This window comes from Cibotium barometz, chromosome 29 (genome assembly GCF_041138505.1).
Source record: "Cibotium barometz isolate CiBa-2024 chromosome 29, ASM4113850v1, whole genome shotgun sequence".
NCBI classification, from domain to species: Eukaryota; Viridiplantae; Streptophyta; class Polypodiopsida; order Cyatheales; family Cibotiaceae; genus Cibotium; species Cibotium barometz.
Genome location: NC_141074.1, coordinates 40,254,854 through 40,267,800, shown reverse-complemented (window position 1 = coordinate 40,267,800; position 12,947 = coordinate 40,254,854). Strand labels below are relative to the sequence as shown.

Sequence of the window (12,947 nt, the reverse complement as noted above, 5' to 3'; positions counted from 1 at the left end):
GGGTTATTAGCGATAACCACCGTGTGCGCGCTGTCTGTCTGTCGATCAGTGTGAGAGAGAGACACTAGAAGAGGAAGTGTGTGACAGAGAGAGAGACTAGAAGAGGAAGAGTGTGTGTGTTATCAGCTATAACCACTGTGTGTGCGGCGTGCGCGCTGTCTGTCTGTCTGTCGATCAGACAGAGAAAGAGACTCTAGAAGAGGAAGAGAGCGTGTGTGTGAGAGAGAGACTAGAAGAAGAGGAAGAGAGTGTGTGTTATCAGGTATAACCACTGTGTGTGCGATGTCTGTCTGTCGATCAGAGAGAGAGAGACTAGAGGAAGTGTGTGTGAGAGAGAGAGAGAGAGAGAGAGCCACTTACATTGCTGCCGCCCGCGTGGTGTTGCATGCTGGAGACATTGTTGGACTCCACATCCAGAGAGTCTAGTCGGCGCAGATGCCTTACACGATGATGATCCTTGATATGACGATCAGATGAGGCATCGGATTTGGTTTGCAGACCATCGTTCAAATCATGATCAGTATTAATATCTTGCACCTGTTTTATTTCGCCGGCTTGCCCGCTACCGGAACTGCTGGTCCTTGTTGAAGAAACCTGCATGTTGCTGTTGCAGCAGCTGCAGAATCAATTAACTTCAAGCCCACACACCTGCTAAAGAAGTATGAAGTATTGCTCTTGAAGTGCTATCAAAAAATATTGCCCTTTGGATGGAAGGGAAAAAGAAGGGCATGTAGGTATTATTTTGTTGGTTCTTTAAATATATTGGCTTAAAATATAGATATTAATTTAAGACTTTTGCAATGTTACAAAATTCTTTTTCTCCCAATTTAGATGGCGAGAACTTAGGAGGAGATGGGAGGGTCACCATCTCATTGACTTTTTCTAGCATTTCATTTCATTGTGTTTAAGCAAGGTCTAGAATTTTCTTCACATATTTCATTGACTTTTTCTAGCATTTCATTTCATTGTGCTTAAGCAAGGTCTAGAATTTTCTTCACATATTTAAATGCCCACCGAGAATCTTAGCAAACAATTTCATGATTACACAGGTGGCATTAAAGTCAAGGTTCCTGTTAAATTAAAATTTCTCTCATCATGTTGATTGACTAAAGGTACGTTTGTGTGTGTGCCACAAAGAAATATTAAATGTTTTGTGTGCCTCGACGTCCAACTTCCTTTCATTAATATAGAGCAGTTAAGAAAGCTCTCTCCCCACAGGTTCAAGTTCCAAGTGTGCTTGTGCAAGGGTAACCGGATAAGGTGTATTTTGAACTTGTCAATTTAATTCATTCATTTATTTATGTATTTAGCAAGAGGGTTCATTTCTTTAATCACACCCCTTATAGAGTGGTTAAGAAATCCCTCTCACCCACACACACACACACACACACACACACACATAAAGTCAATAACAAATAATTTGGAAAAAACGCATATTTTGGGAATCAATCACTCCATATTTTGGGAATCAAAAATCGCATATTTTGTGTGCGTGCGTACGTGTGTGTGTGTGTATACATATATGTATGTATGCATATATATTGCAAGAGAGGGTTACACTCAATAGGGATGGAATACTAGCACTCATCACATGGAATGCACACAATGGTAGACAAACTACCTTCGATCCTTGAGAATTTAGCTAATTCCAAAAATTGCTAAGTCCATGAGCTTATATACTTGGTCCCCTTTTCACACTACACTTATTAGTGGCCTTTTACACTTGACCATGGCCTTTGGCCCATACAATTATGTAGAAGACATATGTAGCCAAGTTACACACCATCCCTTTCCATTGGTTTCATCCTCGAAACCATAAAAAATCAGCTTATGAAATGGAATGTAACTCCAATAACCATGTAAACTATATTTAATATCATATAATGCCCTTGATGTACAAGGCTCTAAATCTATCCATGAGAATATAGTGGATTTTAAACAACGAAAAACTACAAAATATTTAGCATATAATGGCCTTGATATACATGGCTCCTATAGTCCAACATAAGCCTTCATAATGGCCTTGATATACATGGCTCCTATAGTCCAACATAAGCCTTCAAATGGAACATATGAAGAAATACATCATGTATCTTGGTAGTTAATGGAAGTAATAGCTAATATGTAACCTAACCAACTCTTCTCAAAACTTTGTAGGGACCATAATAGCAATGAGCTAATTTGGTATCGGTGTTTCCCTTAAGAGAGCCATATTGCGATTTAGGGATTCTTAAAAACACATAATCCTCTTCTTTTAACTCCAATGATCTTCTATGAGAGTCCTCATAGTGCTTCATTGTTTCTTGTGATGTCTTCATGTTGCCCTTGCATTGTTGAAGTATTACTTGCATCCTTTCCACCTTTTGATGTTGGCCTTGCATCGTTGAAGTATTACTTGCATCCTTTCCACCTCTTCCTTTGCATTTGAATAAATGCCTCTTACTTGATTACCACCATTGGTATATTGCTCTTATACCCGTACAATGCCTAAAATGGTGGCATGCCAATGCTTATGTGATGAGTACTATTTAAGAAAATTAAATAAGAGGCAACCAATCATCACATGCATGTTGTGTCTTATGGCAATAGTGTCTCAAATAAGCCTTCACCTACGTATTCACTCTTTCCATTTGACCATAGGTCTTGGGATGATAAGTGGTACTAGGAGTTGACTTGGTTGCCATGGTCTCAAATAGAGTTCTCGAAAATGAACTCATGAACTTGACATCATGATTACTAATTACAACTTAGCTCCGGCATACCATGTAATTCAAACACATACTCCACAAATTGCTTTGCCACTATAGATGACGTGTAGAAATGTGCCACATTTGTTAATCTATCCACAACTATATACAATCTATCCCATCCCTTCTTTGCGCGTGAGGAAGTCCCATGATAAAGTCCATAGCTAGTAATGTATGTCCACTTCCCCTAGGGAATAGGTAAGGGTTGAACCAAAACCCTATGTGTTGGATCTTTGTTGAGTTGACAAGGCATGCAATTTGACACATAGAAAAGGCGATGGAAGAAATAAATTCATCTCCCATTGTAGGGCATTTAGGTCTTTTAGGACCTAAGCATAGGTCCTAAAAGACCTAAATGCCCTACAATGGGAGATGAATTTATTTCTTCCATCATAGGTCCTAAAAGACCTAAATGCCCTACAATAGGAGATGAATTTATTTCTTCCATCGTCTTTTCTTGTATTCTGATATGGGTAAAAAATAGGCTCTTTCCTTGTAGTGCATGATACCATTTTGAAGCTTAAAATGAACCAAATTCTCATGAGGATCATACTATATTTTATGTATCATTTGTGACACTTCCTCCCAAGAGACACTCTACTTGAATGTCCATGATCTAATCTCCATGCACTTCGGAGATGGCCACCAAAGAGCATACCCACATTCTAGATAGAGCATCTGCAACACCACACTTTCTTTGCCCTTTGTGTAGGTAATTTCAAAATCATAGTTTTGCAAAGGTTGAGAAAGGAAATATGTCATTGATGAGTGCTTCTCACATAAAAGTGACTCCTATAAAGACAATGGTGCCACTTCTTGATAGCATGTAAAACAACAACTATCTCTTGATCATACACATGCATTTGCATTCCTTTATCACTCAACTTATGGCTTTCATAAGCAATCACACCATGACCTTGGTACAAAACTACCCCAATTCCTTTCCCACATGCATCGACACTCACCGTGAAATCTAGGCATCTTTTTGAGATCAAGCTCTTATTTACTATTATATCCTAAAGGAAGGCTTCTTCCTTAATCTTTTTAGTGAATGGAGCTACAATTTCTACATACCTCTTCATAAATCTTCTATAAAAAGAAGATAGACCCAAGAATCCCATTAGTTGAGTTGTAATTGTAAGTGTAGGCCACTTCTTCACACACTCAACCTTCTTAGGATCTACTTTGATGCCTTCTTTACTCACAATGTGACCAAGATACTCCATTTCTTTACTCACAATGTGACCAAGATACTCCATTTCTTGAGCCATAAAAGTACAATTTCTCTGGGCCTTTGTATATAAGTGGTTTCTCTTTAACACCTAAAGAACTTCTCTAACATGCATCAAATGTTCATCCTCTCCTTTTCTATAGATGAGGATACCATCAAAGAGCACTAACACAAACTTGAAGAGGAAGGGTTGTAGTATTTTGTTCATCAATGCTTGGAAAGTCGAACCATGTTGTCTAAGGAAAACAAGGTTACGAGATACAACTTGAGGTTGTTTCATGATTTTTGGTTCTCAAAAATATGTGTGCTATCACTATCCACACACTAACACATGTGCCACCCTTCCATTTATTGTAGCTTTGAGTCTCAAGGTATTTGTACCCTTGCAACCGGCATATCCATCTCATTGTAGAGTGAACACAAGGTAGAATTACACTTTGATGAATCCATCACACACAAAGTAGAGGGTAATCCATCATCATGACTAATGAGCTCCACCGGGATCAAAAGGAAACTCTTTGCTCTAGGCTCATAATCATGATTCCACAACACATAAAGTAGAGGGTAATCCATCATCATGACTCTCATCATCAGGAGCTCCACAGGGATCAAAAGGAAACTCTTTGCTAGGCTCATAAGCATGATTTTCATCATCATTCTCATTGCAAGCCAAAAAAAATTTCCGCATCATCCTCAAGTACCTCATCATATTGTTTCATGAGAATCATACACAAGTATAACTTCTTTGCCTTGCATGCTTTGTTGTGACCCTTGCTCCATTTCTCTCCACATTTGAAACGTAAGGGCCTTTGCTCTTAAGCACATTTATGTGATCTTCCTTGATCACATTGCTCTTTGCCACACCACTTGGAGGCTTTCCATCCCCACTTGGACCCTTGCAAGAGACATTCCCAAATCTAAAATTTGACTTTGTATCTCTCTTGTAAACCATAGTGTATCTTGGAATGGAAGGCCCCACTATAGAACTATTTGGAGCCTTCACATAAGAGCTAGGAGTTAAATCACCCTTTTGAGGACCTTTGTATTGCCAATTTAAGTGTATTTCTCTTCATACATCTCGGCCAACATCATAGCTTCTTTGAGAGAGATAGAGGTCTTTGAGCATTTACATCCGAACCAACGCTAAACTTCAAACCCTTGATGTACTTGATCATTTGGTACTTTTCAGTCACCCCTTTAACATGTATAACAAGCTTTAGAAATTGGTGTGATTATTCCATTACACTCATCCCTCTTTGTTCCAAGTTATTCCAAGAACCAATAACCTTGTTGTTGTGTAACTATGATGTAAATGCATCCCTCGTTTCATCTTTAAAAGTTGTCCAAGTTTCATCTTTAAAAGTTGTCCAAGTAGACCTCATAACCATGTCATTGAGAAGAAATGTGACTCCACCAAGTGTGAGCATATCCCTCAATGTGAAGAGTTGTAAAATAGACCTTGGCCCTTTCCCTCCATGGATTGATCTGAAAGTATATGTCCATCTTGTTGACCCATTTTTCAAAATCTTCACTATAAGTGCTTTCTCCTTTGAACTTGGTGAGAACCACTTTGTCCTTTATCCCATTGAATTCATCCCTTTCTTCATCATTGTTATCCCATGCATCCTTGTAGAAGGTCTTCTATCATTCCATGAGCCATCCATACATGTGAGATCAAAAGAAACATGTATGCCTCTATCTTGATTCCCAAATGATGAAGGCCCTTGGTAAGCATTTCCTCCCCTAAACCTTGACGATAGTGGATTGTTATCCTTGTTAGCATGATCCAACCCATTTGTATTGGAAAAAGAAAAACCCTCAGGTTGTCTTTCTTGAGGTGTCATCTGAGATCTCTTTGTGCAACTTCGAAGAAAAACCCCATCCTTGTGTACCAAACATAGGACTTCCACCATGTAATATCCCAAAGGATGCATTGGCACCTTAATGCAGCCCTCAACCTTGAGTTCATTCCTAAGGTATGATATCTCTTTTCTCATTTCACTCCATATTCCTTCCATCATGCTATCTAACATAGTAGGCATGAGCATCATCACATAGAGTCCATGCACATGGGAGGATTTGTGCTAGCCATACATGCATGGGTATCCATATTGCCATTCTCATTGTGCATTTGAATCCACTCACCCAAATGCTCTTGGGTATCCTCATAGACAAATGCATCATCATTAGCATCTTGCACAACTTCCACAAACTTTCTCAGGCTTCCCCTTGGCTAAAAACCGATTCAAAATGGTTGAACCCTCAACGGTATCTCATTTTGGATTTCTTTAGTTCTATAGGAAGTTTGTAATGTCTACTATCCAAATATGTGAACCGCTTCAGTTCAATCCAGAAGTTTAGTCCGAAAGAGAACCATTATTTGTTTTGGCATTTATGAAGTGAGTATGAAGTACTACAAAAAATGGCTCTAAAACTCCAAAAAGTTGTCCAAAGAAAGTGATCTTTATCTTTTTATAAAGCTCTTGAAAAAAAGTACAATCAACCCTATGAAACGTTTTCCTTCAATCCAAGGGTAAGTACTCTCTATTTTGACTTTTATAAAAAAAAGACAACTATGTCAAGTTAACCACTCATATGAAATTCAAATCGGATGCTTGATGGCTTGAATGAAAGCCTTAAGAGAGTGCTTTCAAGCTATGTTAACACCTCTAAAACAACCTACATCATTTTTTAAATTGAATTAGGATTTTTAGCCTATCAAACTTTATCAATTTGACTTGCCAAAATGGTGATCGAACCAGGTGTTTGACACTTTAATGGGAGGCTCTTAGATAGTTCCTTCAAGCCCTCTAAACATGTTCAAAACAGCCTACACCATTTTGGATTGAATCAGACTTTTGTGTATTACAATAAACTGCCAAAATTGTGCCGTGGTTTCCCCCAATTTTGATGCTTATCTTAATTCTCAATTTCAATCACTCAATTTATCATGTTGTAAGCATATACAAGTGTGCAAGATTTATGCCATATCCATTATCAAAATCACACAATATTTATTACTCCCTTGTATGCATCATGTATTTATTGTACCATGCCCTTTTGCTTTTGCCCATGCATTTGCATCTCTTTTCCCTTGTAATCTTCAATTTTATTGTTGTCAATGAAGCAATTTGTGCTTGTGCCGATCTCCTGGCCAAGTCTTCCCACCCCTTTACCAAGTTTAGATCGAAGGCAAAGGTTGGGGAAAGTCTTTACCTCCATGTACCTAATCCTCTATCTATCTAGTTTTCCAAGACAATCACGGCGGATAGATAGATTAAAAAATAATCTCCTCTTGGCCAAGACTTTACCTCCATGTACCTAATCCTTTATCTATCCGCTTTTCCAAGGCAATCACAGATAGATCTCTCCCCAATGTGCCATGCTACCCTCTCCACAATCTAGATTCTATGAGCTTGATAAGATATGATCACTTCAACAAGGGCATTAATTATACATCATGCCATTACAATCATCAAGTCCATTGCATGTACTCATGCTTGCTTCTCTTCAACATGGCTCCAAAGCATCCACAATAACATCAAGCAACAAAGATTATGCCCTTACCATGGCATGTAAGCATCCATCATATGGATTCACTCCTTCCAAGTGCTCTATTCAACATTCCTTTATGTAAATCAATCACTTCTTGCATTAAATCAATACAAATCTTGTGACCAAGATTGGTAGATTTATGCGATAGAGTGAAAAATGTTGAGATATCGAGCTCGTCTAGTGAGGCGGTGGGACACTGATGACCCGCCTCTGGGGGATAGGCCCCACACTTACACCACTGGCATGGTTGGTGAGATCATGGGTGATATGCGGCCAGTGGGATGACAGGCTGTGTGACAGCCATTCTAGAGACTGGCATAGTTATAGCGCCAACTCATTTTAGTTGGGTTCACACTATAGAGAACCCTTGTATGTATTTGGTTGAGTACCTTTTTATATGTGTGTACTCTTATCTTGTATATGGTGTGTTGAGTGTTGAGTGAAGAAGAAGAAGATTTTCAGCCTCTCACCTTGTGTGTTCTCTATTAGGGTTTTGTGAGTGTGTGTGTGCTTGGTTGCAAGAGCTCAAGCTCTCTTCTCCCTTGCATCTTTTCATGGTATCAGAGCCTGGTTCATGCTAAGGGCTGAGTTGCAAGCAAGAGAACCACAGGAAGCAGTACGAGGGTAAGAGCTTTAACTACTCTTCCCTATTTGTGTTGGTGACTGCACCCTTGTCGGGAGCTCTATGGGAGGCACCAGCAAATGATCTCTGATTGAGGAGCTTTCTTCGCGGGAGTAAAGCTATAGGGCAACTATACTGTCTTATCAGACAATATTTTTTTGGCCCGAAAATGCGTTTCGGGTGCGTCTGGACCTCCGTTTTTCAGAAAGCAGGCGGTTTCAAGCACTGCGGGTAAGTCATCGATTCTCTGCAGAACTCTGTTTTAAGAACTGCAGGAAGACAGATTGGCTGTGCAGACACTGTGTGTGCTGCAAAGAGGTCAACAGTTGCCATTGGGTGTATGTATTCACATTGAGGTCACTGGTTGTGACATTTGAGTGTACTACAGTACCGCTGCAAAAAATACAGCAGTTTGTGCAGGACAAACCAGAGTGCTGTTTCTAGTAAATTTGTGTATCTGGCAAGATGTCAAATGATGGCATAACCCAGATTGTTGCTGAGAAGCTTGATAAGAACAACTTTCATGCTTGGAGGTTCAAGTTGACGAATTTCTTGATGGAAAAGGGCTATTGGGACTATATAGAAGGTGAGCATGAAGAGGCACCGGAGATACCGGATATCAATCCGACTACTGTAGATGTGAAAGAGTTCAAGGATTGGAACCAAGGAGCCAGATAGGTTATGTACTGGCTCTCTATCAGTATACAGGACACCATGATTGGGCACATACAGGATGCCAAGTCCCCCAAGGAGGCATGGGACATGTCTTTGAATGACTATGTATTGAAGATAAAGGGTATTGTGGAATCCCTTGCATCTATTGGTATCTCAGTAGATGATGATGATAAGGTGGAAGTCTGTCTACGTGGTCTCGGGCCACAATACAAGGCGTTCAAGACGTCTATTTAGACTCGGGAAAACATTTCCAATTTTACAGATTTGGTGTCTATGCTGATTATAGAAGAGAAGAGCTTGGGTGAAGACCAATAGTCTTCACAAAACAAAAACAGTTCGGAGCAATAGGCCTTCTACACAAGTTCAGAAAGAGGACGAGGTAGAGGAGGCCGTGGATGCGGTCAAGGAGGTGGCCGAACAGGTAATCAGAATTATGGCCAGCAGCGGCAACAACAACAGTCCCAGAATTCACAACAACAACAACAACAACAACACGCAGGTGGAAGAGGCCAATTCAGAGGCAGGGGGAGTCAAAGAGGTCGTGGAAATTGGCAAAGGCAGTATAATGACACACGTGGATACTTTTATTGTGGTAAGCTTGGACATGTGCAGACAGAGTGTTATAAGAAGCAGGCTGACATGCAAAATGGAAAATTGCAGCAAAACAACTATGCATCCTCAAGCAGAAACAATGAGGATAATGAAAGGTTGTTTGTTATGCAGCATGTCGTGAATGCCATGTCTGAAAATGTAGAAGCAGCACATAAAGATGATGTATGGTACGTTGATTCAGGTGCTTCGAACCACATGACAAGTCATGGGGAGTGGTTCAAGAAGATGAAAAACCAGGAAAGACCAGGTTTTGTGGAAACAGGGGATGACACTACTCATCCAATTGCCCATGTTGGAGATGTGCCATTGTCTATGTAGGATGGCAAAGTGAAGTACCTTGCAGATGTACTTCATGTACCGAACATAACAAAGAATTTTGTTTCAGTTGGCTCGATGATTGAGCAGGGTTTGCAGGCTCGGTTTAACCCTGATGGTTGTTATGTTGAAGACTTTAAAGACAAGTGCAGGTTGGTTGCAAAAGGTAACAGAGTGGGTAGAATGTTTACGTTGAATGTAAACATGCCTGAAGTGAGTGTTGCGATGTTTGCAAATGGTTCAGGAATTGTTACAGACACAGACATTTGGCATAAAAGAATTGGACATGTGAATGTGCAGAGAATGAAGTCTATGCAGACTAAAGAAATTGTGACAGGGCTGCCAAAATTTAAAGTTGAAGGTATGCAGCGAATATGTGAAGCATGCCAATTTGGATAGCAAACAAAGCATGTATTTCCACGTAACAGATATGTGAGCAGAAATGCACTAGATGTTGTGCATTCAGATGTATGGGGTCCTACGAAGACCATGTCTATGGGAGGCTGCAGGTATTATGTGACATTTATTGATTTGACCACACAAGGAAAGTGTGGGTATACTTCATGAAGGAGAAGGGTGAGGTGTTCACTCACTTCCAAAATTTCAGAGTTATGGTTTAAAAAGCAAACAGGGAAATATGTAAAGTGCCTAAGGTCAGATGGAGGGGGAGAGTACTTCTCCAATGAGTTCTCTGAATTTTTTAAGAAGAATGGTATTCGGAGACAGTTTACATGCAGATACACTCCGCAACAAAATGGAGTTGCTGAGCGGAAAAATAGGCACATTGCTGAGATTGTGCGAGCATTGATGGAAGAGAAGAATATGCCGCATAGCTATTGGGCTGAGGCTGTTTCTACAGCAGTTTACATCATGAACAGGACTCCAACTGCAGCCATACATGATGTAACTCTAGAGGAGAGGTTTACTGGCAGAAAACCTGATTTGTCTCATCTCTTTGGATGCATTGCATATGTGCATGTGCTAGATGAGCTGAGAACTAAGCTGGATCCAAAAGCTGAAAAATGTGTGTTTATTGGATATTCCCTTCAGCAAAAGGGATACAGGTGTTATAACCATGCTACACATGAGTTGAGGGTAAGCAGGGATGTTGTTTTTGATGAGATGAGCAGCTGGTATGCTGCTGAAAAAGAAGCTGTTGGGACTGATGTGAGTGGAAATGTGGTTGCACATAGTGCAAGTCAGCAATCACAGTCTTTGAGTGGACCAGGAGAGTCCTCATCTAGTGGTTCAGTTGATATACCATGGAGTGGCAAGCTGCGTCATAATACCAGTCCTGCAAATGTGATTAGTACATCACATAAAGGAAAAGAGAAAGTGGTTGAGCCCCTTGGTATGCCTAACATTTCTGCAGGGCATTCTCATGTTGATGGAGAGTCTAGTGGCTCAGAGATGAGCCTTGATGAGGAGCTTGGGATACCAGCTATGAGAATACCTGGTGTAAAGAAGGCTATGGAAGCCATGAACGCAAAGCTACGAAGATCTGGGAGAGTGAAGAATCTTGTGCAAAGGTTTACATATGATGGTTATGTGGCACATCACTATGCATATATGGCAAAGGTTGTGCAGGTTGTAGAGTCCACTTGCATTGATGAGGCTATTGGAAATGTGTGTTGGGAGAAAGCTATGGATGAGGAGATGGATGCACTATATGGAAATGAGACTTGGGATTTAGTGCAATTGCCTGAAGGCAAGAAAGCCATTGGATGCAAGTGGGTGTACAAGTAAAATATAACAGTGATGGAAGCATAAACAGGTATAAGGCTAGATTGGTAGACAAAGGGTATGCGCAGGCATATGGCATTGATTATGAGGAAACTTTCAGCCTAGTTGCCAAGATGGCAAAAGTGAGAGTTGTGATAGCAGTGGCTACGTCAAAGCAATGGTCTTTACATCAGATGGATGTAAAGAATGCATTCTTGCATGGGGATCTGCAGGAAGAGGTGTATATGTTGCAGCCACCTGGTTATGAGGATGTGAGTCATCCTCCCGAGCATGTTTGCAGGTTGAAGAAAGCCTTGTATGGCTTAAAACAAGCACCAAGAGCATGGTCTGACAAGATTTCTGAATATGTTGTCACTATTGGCTTTCATGTAGCCAATGCAGATTTCTCGCTGTATGTGAGACACGGTGATAGAGGGGTTGTGCTTGTTGTTATCTATGTAGATGACTTGATCATTAATTACGGGGGACCATGATGCAGATATTTTTGATGTAAAGATCTTGCTTAGATAGAAGTTTGAGATGAAGGATCTGGGGGAGCTCAGATATTTCTTGGGCATTGAGGTGATTAGGTCACCACATGGTATTGGATTACTGCAGAGACAGTATGGCTTGGACATGTTGTCCAAGTATGGTATGACAAGCTGTAAGCCTATCTCAGTGCCATTGGATCAGAATGGCAAGTTGAGTGCGGATTCAGGAGAGATTTTGGAGGATCCTACTATGTATAGGCGCATAGTAGGAAGCTTGATCTACATGACGATCACCAGGCTAGATTTGAGCTATGCTATTGGGTTGGTGAGTCAGTTTATGCAGGTTCCATGGAAACCGCATTTGGATGCATTGAGACGCATACTGAGGTATGTGAGGTCTACTTTGCATTGTGGACTGTTTTATGAAACTGGGACAGAGATATGTGTACATGGGTACACAGATGCTGATTGGGCTGGTAGTATCTCAGATAGAAGATCTACTAGTGGCTTCATGTTTTCTTTAGGGAGTGGTGCTGTGACTTGGAGCAGCAAGAAGCAGCCTACGGTTGCTCTATCCAGTACAGAGGCCAAGTATAGAGGAGCTGCTATGGCAGCATGTGAGGTTGCTTGGTTGAGAAAGCTACTTGCAGATTTGGGTCTATCAGTGGATAGACAAGTTGTTATTTTTTGTGACAACATTATCAGTATACTGTTAGCCAGGAACCCAGTTTTCCATGCTCGCACGAAGCATATAGAGGTCCACTACCATTTTGTCAGAGAGAAGGTCTTGGCAGGAGACCTTGACCTTGTTTATGTCAGCACACAGGATCAGGTAGCTGACATCTTCACCAAAGCATTGGGTACAGAGAAGCTTCACAGATCCAGGCTTCGCTTGGTGTACATGAGATGGAGTTGAGCTTGAGGGGGAGTGTTGAGATATCGAGCTCGTCTAGTGAGGCAGTGGACACTGATGACCC

The 12,947-nt window shown here is 40.7% G+C and overlaps 1 pseudogene across 1 annotated transcript in view; it reads right to left on the bottom strand.

Annotated features, from left to right (window-relative positions):
* Positions 1-675, bottom strand: part of LOC147622192 (potassium transporter 5-like) — an 8,114-nt pseudogene extending 7,439 nt beyond the window's left edge. Inside the window, exon 1 of the transcript XR_015269660.1 lies at positions 361-675. The product of XR_015269660.1 is annotated as a potassium transporter 5-like (transcript). The remainder of the gene's footprint in view (positions 1-360) is intronic.
* Positions 676-12,947: the final 12,272 nt, after the last annotated feature.